We start from the raw sequence: 10,804 nt of genomic DNA, 5'->3' as shown, positions 1-10,804 counted from the left end.
TTGTAACTGAAAAGCTTGACAAGAAAAAACTTCCAAGCATGGAAGTTTAGAATGACGAATTTCCTTATGGGAAAAGGATATTGGGAATTTGTTGCAGGAAATGAAGAAGAACCAGTTCTTCCTGATGTTCCCAATCAACAGCAAATGCAGGCATTCAAAGCATGGCATGAGAGAACCAGGAAAGTTATGTACTGGCTGTCTATCAGTATTTCAGACTCTATGATTGTGCATATTCAGGATGCAAGTATGCCAAAGGAGGCATGGGATACTTTGTCAAAAATGTATAGCACAAATACGTAAGCCAGGAAAATGCAGCTCAAGCAAGAGTTGCATAATGTGCAAAGAGAAAATATGAGCATCAATGACTACCACATGAAGGTGAAGAAGATTACAGATGCACTTGCTTCCATTGGGTCGCCAGTGGAAGATGATGATTTAGTTTCTGTGACCTTGAATGGTCTAGGAAAGGATTACGCACAGTTCCGAACATCCATTTCCGTCCGTGAAAGATTTCCTGATTTTGAGGAGTTGATTGCTCTTCTAATTTCTGAGGAGCAGAGAAATGGTGGTGCATCTTCTTCAGGAGAAACTTCAAAAGAATCTGTCTTCTACTCAAATGCTGGAAGAGGTAGAGGCAGAGGTAGAGGAGGCCAATTTGGAGGCCGTGGTAGAAATTAGAATATGGAGCAAACTCAAGAAAACCAGTCCTATGTGTGGTATGTTGACTTAGGTGCATCAAACCACATGACAGGTCATGCAGAATGGATGGAGGATGCAAGGAAAATGGAAAAACCAGGATTTGTGGAGACTGGTGATGATACTACACATCCTATTGTGCAGATTGAAAAAATTCATTTGTCTATGCAGGATGGGAAAAAGAAATACCTGTCCGATGTATTTCATGTCCCCAATATCACCAAGAATCTGGTTTCTATTGGTCAAATGGTTGAGTAGGGCTTGTAGGTCAGATTTAATCCTCATGGATGCTTTGTTGAGGATATGAAAAATAAAGGTCGCTTGATAGCAAAAGGAAAGAAGAAGGGCAGAATGTTTACGTTGGATGCAGACATGCCTGAATTGAGTGCAGCAATGTTTGCACATGGGATCGGTGTAGTTGCAGATATTGATATCTGGCATAAACGCATTGGTCATGTTAATGTACATCGACTTAAATCAATGCAGGCCCAAAATATTGTTGCAGGATTGCCTAAATTCAAGGTTGCAGAAATGCATAAGGTATGTGAAGCCTGTCAATTTGGAAAACAGGCAAGGAAACCATTTCCTAGACATGTTCAAGAGAGTGAGAAGCCATTGGAATTAATCCACTCTGATGTGTGGACTACTAAAGCTGCATCTCTTGGAGGCTGTCATTATTTTGTCACTTTTATTGATGACTATAGCAGAAAAGTTTGGGTGTATTTTATGAAAAAGAAAAGTGAAGTTTTTGGGCATTTCAAAACTCTTAAAGCTATGGTTGAAAAAGAAACAGGCCTGCAAATAAAATGCCTAAGGTCAGATGGAGGGGGAGAGTACCTCTCAAATGAGTTTGCAAGGTTCCTGCAGGAGCATGGCATAAAACAGCAATATTCATGCAGTCATATCCCACAACAAAATGGAATTGCAGAAAGGAAAAACAAGCATATTGGAGAGGTATCTCGTGCCATGCTCAACGAAAAAAACTTGCCAGATTTTTACTGGGCTAAAGCAGTTGCTACAGCAGTCTATATAATGAACAGGACTCTCACTGCAGCAATACATGGGATGACTCCAAAGGAGAGGTATACTGGTAGGAAACCAAATATTTCTCATTTGAAAATTTTTTGTTGCATTGCCTATGTACATGTGCCAAATGAGTTGAGATCCAAGTTGGATCCAAAAGCTGAGAAGTGCATCTTTATTGGTTACTCTCTGCAGCAAAAAGGGTATAGATTCTATAACCCTTCTACTCGTAAGTTTACAGTGAGCAGATATATTGTCTTTGATGAGATGAGTAGCTGGTATAAACCAGTAAATGTGATTGATGATGTAGATGCACAAAATGGTAATGCTGCACAGAATTCACAGCAGCAGTCACAAAATATTAGTGGACCTGGAGCGTCCTCTAGCAGTGGTTCACATTCTTCACCATGGACAAGCAGATTGAGATCAGGAGAATCTTCTCAAAGCAATGCAGATAGTGGTATGCAGGTATCACGAAAAGGAAAAGAGAAGATTGATCAGCCCATGTTTGATGTGAATGCAGGTCACTCTTATGTGGATGGTGAATCCAGTGGCTCAGAACAGAGCATTGTTGATGAGTTGGGTATTCCTTCTATTGTTAGACCTGGAGTAAGGAAGACCAGGGATGTTTTGAGAGCACCTGGGAGTGAACCTATTTTGCGCAGGTCTACGAGAGCTAGGTATCCTGTGGATAGGCTGAAATATGATGGATTTACAGCCATTCACTATGCATATATGGTCAAAGTGATACAGGAACCAGAACCCACTTCTTTTGAGCAAGCCAAGGGAAAAGAAAAATGGGAGAAAGTGATGGATCTAAAAACGAGCCAGCACTGGCTCATGCACTAGCCGGACCTCGTCACTACGCACAAGACAACCCCTCGGCCTCGCGGCCAGGAGCGTCTATCAAAATCTCTGCCTTCCTAAACATTGCGTTTGTAATACGTTGTAGTCCAACTGATCTTAACCCAATATTACTCCTCAGAGGGAGTCCCTTTCACATAGCCAAAAGGCTCGAATCACATACACATGGGGTTCCTCCTATGGCTGAATGCCGTCAACCCTCTGCGACTCTCCTACACCTTAGGGATTGGCCCCTCGATGCGTCGCTCAACAAATAAACGCATCGCACAAAAGTCGCTCAAGGTACCAAATAAACGTGTCCAGGAATGTACCATTGCCCTTACTTGATTTCCCCTTTGGGACCCGCGTCTACCTACAGCATGGGTACCTCACTGCCTCTCATCGTAGGTCAGGTTCCAATAAACCAATTGCAATGCATGTCTAGGAGCTGATCACTGATACTTTTAAATTCTTTTTCATGCTCTATGCATTTGGCGGATGCCTAGTGCTCAAACATTTAGCAAAACAGTATCGTGCACAAGTGCAAAAACATTCTTTTAATGGTTTCCAACTACCGTTCGTGCTTCGTTGCATGGGCCTAGCACCGAGGTGATCCTCGTGCTACTAAGCTCTTAATTTTAATTATCATCCGTCCTAAATGCTATGCATAGAAATCAATAAATTTCCTATCATTTCACACGGCATTTAGACATATTTCAACTTCTCTACCCTTCCCCGTCTAAATATTGCATCGTTGGATAGATTTATGAGGCATTTTACCATCATTTTATGTGAAAAACCAGAAAAAGACACACTAGAACAAGAAAGTGGGGTTGAACTGAGGCAAATCCTCATGCTTCAGTCCCCACAACAATTCACAAACATTGCTCTTATTTATCCTTATTTTTCGGAACCCAAAATGTATTTTTCCCCTATTTTTTAGGGTTTTTTCGCAATTTTCTTGTATTTTTCCTTATTTTCCTGCATTATTTAATTACTGAAAATTAAGAATAGATTAGGGGCTGTGGCCCTTAGTTCATTTCAGCAAGAATAGAATTTCAGTAGATGTGGATTAATTTATTTCATCATTTTCAACCCTAAAAAACCCATTTTTTCTTCATTTTTATGCTTTTTCGTGTTTCGGTTTATTGTTTTCTGCCATTCGACACATGTTTTTTCTGATTTTTAATGATGAAGGGACAGAAAACAACTCAAACCACGACATACTCAAAACTCAATCCATATGAACACATTTTTGTCAACCAAATTTGCATAAAGAGACCATTTCCTTTGAAAAAACGATTATTACCGTGACTTGAGGGTTTTTTCCATTTAATTTGGCGCGTCCCACGACTGATTTCCAGCCATGAATTCTGCTTGGAATCAGCAATCTACAATGATTTGGCATTGCCCTTCAATCTCGTCAAGAATCGGCATCCATCCGACCGTCCATTTCCATTCTATCCTTCTACGCACGAACGGGGTTTAAGAGGAGAGAGGAGGAGGAGAGAGAAAGACTGAAAATGGGGCTTCCTGCACAGTCCACCATATCTCGCGCAAAGGGCGGCGATGGAGAGCGAAACCATGCTGTAGATCGGCTGTGCCTTCATCTCCCCTGCTTGTGTGTAGCCACCATTTCTCATTTGGGGAGGGGGGGCGTTTTTTTTGGCGGCTGAAAACAGCCGCCGCCTCCCCGCCCCGCCTACATCACGTTTTTTTTTTAGAGGGGGAGTGCCAAAGGTCACCCCCCTCTCTTCACACCCTTTGAAATTTCCAATTTGGCCCCCTGTTTGGGCACCCCGGCCGGTTTCGAGCCAACTTCCGCATACGGACTCCGATTGTCGTGCCGTAAATTTCTGGGCGTCCCTCTCGGCATCCCGGACCGGCCTGTAGCTCCCACATCCCGTCCTGACTGGCAGAAAAATTACTAAAAATCTGGACGTGTCACTTGGGCACCCGTCGACTGCTTATGCTTAAAATCGTCCTAGATCGAGCCGCCGCCTTTGACATTGAATATTTTTCCCTTGATATTCATAATTTTTTGCTATTTTTAAGCACTTTCCGTCACCTAAATTCCGCTCTCATTGGCGACCACGGGATAGGGCGACTCAGCCCGTCGAATCCACGAACATATCTGCACATAAACAACCAAAGAAGCATCAAACTTATACAAAACAAATATATAATAAAACTCAGCACAATGCTCCCCCTACCCCTGGACAGAACCAAGGCATGACATCCACAAGGAGTAGGCCTAGCATCATCTAATAGAAGATTCGAAGTGAGTCACGAACCAGCTGCTCCAACACAGCCAAACTAAAAAAAACCTATCAAAGAGGTTGCCCTAAGTGGTAGTCTGCATTGCTTACCAACTAAAGACAACACAACTAGGAGCTCCTACAAGGCGAGGACTCCTATAGCCTGATCAAAGAGTATTTTCTTTCAGTACATTTTTTCTTCTAGGGTTTTTATTGGATGAATATACTTAGGCATGTAAAAAGGAGGGAGCTGAGCGTAGTGACCCAAGAAGAACAGGGTATCGGCCTCAGGACCTGTCTCGGCACCCAAGAACCTACCAAGCCCTCGCAAGGCGACACGTAATCCTTTTCTAATGCTCACTTTTATTTTCGCTCCAACCTTCCTTGTTTTGTCTTCTTTTTTTTTTGTTCCAGCAAGAAGCCACCCCTAGGAAGACAAGGTATCGGCCCCGGGTCTGATTCGTCCCCAGGAACCTACCAGGCCTTCGCAAGGCAATGATCAACTGCTTATATATTTTCATTTCATTTCTTTTCTTTGATAGGGGTTAGAACCCCTTTTTACACACCTTCGTATTTATATTCATCTTTTAGGATGTACAGGGTTTCTTGGCATTATCATTATTAGCTTCTGGCAGGCTTCTCTAACTGCCTCACTACTAACAAGAACTCCTAGAATGGCTGCCTAGCAGGCTAGTAGAACAAGGCCACTAGGACTTCCTTCTAAAACAGGTCTTTCAATGCCTGACAATGTCTTTACAGGAGGCAATGACTACTCCGACCTCCCTCAAACATACTTAACCTAAACCTGGGACTTCATGCCTTGGTTGCCGGTCCCCAACAAAAATGTATCCCCTCAACAAGTACAAATACACATATGACAGGAAAGAAAAGTACTCGTAAAGGAGAAATATCACCTGGATTGACCACAAGAAGCTTCCATCGCAGCAAAGGCTCCTCCAGGCTCCACCAAATTCCACTAACCACGAAATCTGTCCAGCACAACACTAAAACAAAAACCCAATTAAACGCACCCGCACTAGGTAGGGAAATGGCCCTCTTGGCCTAATGAAATAAAACACTTCACTACAAAATTGAATCGGCCCTCTTGGCCTAATGAAATCAAACAATACTACGCATAACATCCTCCTGGAAACAACTATGATAGACAGCAAAGCATACTATTCCCAGGGGAACAGAGGCTCATAGCCCTAAACTAGGTGCATTAAATTATGACCTATCCCTCCTGCGTATATCGCAAGAGGTGTTCGCATCACATGTCGTCTAACCAGTCTGTGGGTCCAAGTTAATAAAGGCAGATGAGTCTCGCTTACCCTCTGCATCACCCAGATCAACCATCGTCTGCCAAAGAGGGCATGTTCAGAAAGCATACCCCACAAGCGACCAGGTCCTGTCTCATTGTTAATAGACATATCGGGACAAGGGCCACAATCGAAGAAGAGATCTTCTTCATACGCAAAATTAGCCAATGAATCGGCAAACTGATTCCAATGCCATGGAATCAGCTGAAAAGACACTCTATCAAATTCGTCCAGCAGGGCTATGGCAGTATGATGGTACATGCAAAGGATGGGGTTTCGCACCATGTACGTCCCATTGAGTTGATTTAAAACCAACTGAGAGTCCCCTTTCACCAATAACTGGCGGATACCACCCTTCTTTGCAATATTCAAACCCATTATCAGGGCTTTGTATTCTGCCATATTATTGGTAAAATTCACCCCGAGATAAACAGCTAACTTCATGACAATGCGTCGTGGGGGGTCTCGGATGACAACTCCTACACTTCCTTTTTTGCATGGACCCCTGGACGCCCCATCAAAGTACAAGGTGTATGTCCATAAAGGGTTTACATATCCCGCCATCCTGAACTCTACTCGTAATTATGGTAATCGAAATTCAGCATATTCAATGGGTGGACTGTAGGCTCCATCCCTCCATCATCATTGAATTCAACGAGGATGCTCGTCAAAATTTGTAGGCAGTGATGGCAGAAGACCTTAATCTCCCAAATAAATGTCCTGCCTTCTTGCTCAATCACCTTGTATCCTTTGCTCCACCAAATGAGCTTTCCCTGATGATACCTCTGTTCTAAATATGGGTGTTCTAAATAAGGGATCAGACGACCCATCAACCTCTATCACGATTTCCTTGCAAATGTTTGATCGATCTCGCCTGGACCTGTAAGGCAGTCATAGCATTAGTGCAATCAGAAGTAATAAGGTTTAATCTTATTAAGATTAACCTTATTTTTAAATTCTATCCCCTCAAGGTCAGCTAACAAGATTGTGGATTTATTCCTTCCTATCCTAACGATCCTATAGGGCCCATCCCGTTTGGGCTCTAGCTTGCCTGGAAATAATTCACGTCGTGCATCATAATATAGAACAAGCTGTCCTTTCTTGAAGGTGTATTTCTTGGCTTTGAGGTCGTGTAGCTGCTTCATTCGGCGCTTCCCCACTTCTCGGTGCAATAAGCTCTGCAACTTAAGCTCATCTAAATGTGCCAGTGTCGTCAAGTGCTCAAAAAGTGCATCTTCATCACTCAAAGAATGATTGATGGCAAACCGAATAGTCGGCAGCTCAATTTCTAAAGGCAATACACACTCCTCCCCATATACTAACTTGAACGGGGTATGGCCAATGGCTCGTTTGAAAGTCGTATTATAAGCCCATACTGCCACATATAACTTTTTATCCCAATCTCGTTTCTTTTCCGACACAATTTTGGACAGGATGCCCACAAGCTGCTTGTTGGTGCTTTCAACTTGCCCATTAGCTTGCAGATTATATGGGGTTGTCTTGTTATGCTTGATTTGCCACATCTCTGTCAAACCTTTAATCACCTTATTCAGGAAATGTGTTCCGCGGTCCGACACTAATTCTTTCGGCGGACCAAACCGGCATATTATCTGCTCTAAAAGGAAACTAGCAGTTTCTTTAGCATCATCTTTCCTTGTTGCATGTGCTTCTGACCACTTTGTGAAGTAGTCAGTTGCTACAATGATGTACCTCTTTTGTGTAGTCGATGACGGAGTAATAGGACCCACAAAGTCTATTCCCCACTTCTCAAATGGAAGTATCGCCATAATAGGGGTGAGTGGTCGTTTCCTATTCTCTCGACTGTCATGTCGTTGGCAAATATCGCATCGCTTAACATACGCAAACGCATCCTGAAAGATGGCAGGCCACCAATAACCTGCTCTTAAAGCCTTTTGTGCTGTAAGCCGTCCGGCAAAATGGCCACCACAAGCAGAATCATGGCACTCTTCCAAAATGAATGGCACCTCGTCAGGCATCACGCATCGGCGATAGATGTCATCAACCCCTTGCCAATATAATGTACATGCGATCAAAGCAAACTTTAACGCTTGCTGCTTAATTTTCCTTCTCTCAGCTTTAGATAGTTCAGGTCCCGCCTCTCCCGTTTGATAAATAATGTGTTATTGCAGCATACAAGGAGGGAATAGATGCTGTATCTATTTTAAACAACAACTCCATGTCACTACCTTCACAGATTCTTTCGGCTCACCAAAGTCCACAAGACATTCCACGATGCCTTGCAACCTTGGTGGCTTACTCCTGATTTCATAATCAAATTCCTGCAAAGTGATTAACCACTTTGCTAGACGATCAGGCGGCTGTAGCTTATTCATCAATAATCGAAGCCCTCCGCCTTCGTATAAAGCACGACTTTCTCATAGAGAATGTAATGCCTGAATTTCTTGGTCCCAAAGACCATCGCTAGACACAATTTCTCCATGTAAGTATAATTGATTTCAGATACCCCTAGCTTCCGACTAGCAAAAGCAATCGGGTGGTACCACTTCTCTTCCCAAATTTGGGCTAAACAACAGCTGATACTATACATGGTGGCTGCTGAAAATATATAGAACACCTCACCTCTTTTAGGTGCTTTTAAAACGGCGCTCTTGCTAGCTCTTGTTTCACATCCTCGAATGCTACCTTACAAGGGTCACCCCATACAAACGAACAGCTAAAGGATAATAAATTTGTAAGCGGCAACGTTCTTTCTGCCAAGGCGTTTATGAATCTACGGTAATAACCAACCGAAGACAGAAAGCTATGAACTTCCTTCGGAGTACGTGGTGGACCCATGGCAACTATAACTTTGACCTTCTCGGGGTTTGTCGCAATTCCTATCGAACTGACCACATGACCCAACAATAGCCCATAAGGTACTCCAAAAACACACTTCCTTGGGTTTAGGGCGATGCAAAATTGTCTACAGCGCTCAAAGCATTTTCTTAAAATGATCAACTGCCTTCCTCTCATGGTGGCGGCCCCTAAGTCATCAATAAACACCTTCAACTCTTCAGGGGATATGTCATCGAATGTCTTATCTGCTGTTCGTTGCCACGAACCCGGCGCATTGCATAAACCAAAGGCCATCACATGGTACGCAAAAGTACCAAAGACAGTGATAAAAGTTGTTTTCAACTTATCCTCTTCTGCAATTGCCATTTGGTTGTATCCTGCAAAGCAATCCAAAAACGAATATTTCTCCCTACCCGCTAATTGATCCAAAATCTGGTCAATAAATGGCAACGGGTAGTAGTCCTTAATTGTCTGCTTATTCAGCTCCCTAAAGTCTACACATAATCGGATTTGATTATTCTTCTTCTTTCTTATCACAACCGGCGAACACCATTCCATGTGTTGCACAGGAAAAATCAAACCCGCTTTTCGAAGCTTCTGTAACTCTTCACTGCCGTACATGACGACTGCCCTCTTTCAACGGAATTGTATGAATAGCAAGACTAGGAGGGATGCCCCTCAACTCATCATAACTCTAGGCAAAGATATCACAGAATTCCTGGATCAAGGCCACATAGTCCTCCCTTTCTGCTGTGCTGAGCATAGAACCTAATTTGATTGGCCGCGAATCATCAGGCGTACCAAGGTCTAGCTCGATAACATCTGCATCTCTTATACGCTCTTGGCCTTCTATCGGCTCATTCAAAGTGATCTGATAGATGTCTTCCGTGGTGGATCCCTCTTTGGACTCATCACTCGATGATGTCTCACTGGCAGATAAATCTTCTAATGTCTCCAATTCTGTAGAAGATAGAGGAGCTCTCTCACTCTGCGGGGACTCAGGATAAGCATCAACTACCACACGCTGGGCACCTCTGCCGAATATTAGTCGATCGGCGGGTATATCCACTTGGCAGTCCGCTTGCAAGATCCAAGGTCATCCGAGTAATACTTGGTAACTTGGACGGCCTGCAAAACGAATCACCCTAAAGTCCAACAGGCATTCTACATTTGCAATAGTGACATGGACCTTAGTAATGCAGCCTTCTGGCTGTCTCAAACTATCATCTGCCATTCTGAGAATTGTGGAGGTATCTTTCTGGATCGCAAGACCCAACCTTTCCATCAGTTCAAAACTCATAATGTTGACCGATGATCCCGTGTCGACAATGGCATAATCTACTAATATCCCATCGACATAGGCTGCAACCCTTGGGCAATGCTTCTCAGCATGCTCGAACCAGTCATCACCAACTCGCACAATACCCAAAGGTTCTACGATATACCCGGTACGTAGAATCTTTCTAAATTCCTTACGTACTCCTGGGGAAAGCTTAATAAGCTGTAAAAGATTCACATCCGGCTTGACTTCGCAAAGAGAGCTCGCCAAATCGAATTCATGATAGTTCGATAGAGCTCGCTTTTCACGCCAAACCATCCGCTCTTTAGGTCGCTGAACTGGCTTTATTGCCTCTTTTTTAACTTTCACCTTCTTCTTTGGTGGTTCCTTATTAGCTTTACTCTCTACGGGCTTCAAAGGTCCCCCTTCCATGGAAGGGTCCAAAACTTGCGTTCCTTTGTCGCCTTGTTTAGGGTTTCCGTCGACAGGCTTATCCTTATCGGCTTCTCTACCCTTTTGACCTCTTGTAAGAACCGCTCGTAAATTAGAGGTTTCAGCATCATTAACGC

The sequence above is a fragment of the Lygodium microphyllum genome, chromosome 15, assembly GCF_053477565.2.
Source record: "Lygodium microphyllum isolate KBCC chromosome 15, Lygodium_microphyllum_v1.1.10, whole genome shotgun sequence".
NCBI classification, from domain to species: Eukaryota; Viridiplantae; Streptophyta; class Polypodiopsida; order Schizaeales; family Lygodiaceae; genus Lygodium; species Lygodium microphyllum.
Note: the sequence above shows the minus strand (reverse complement) of the source record.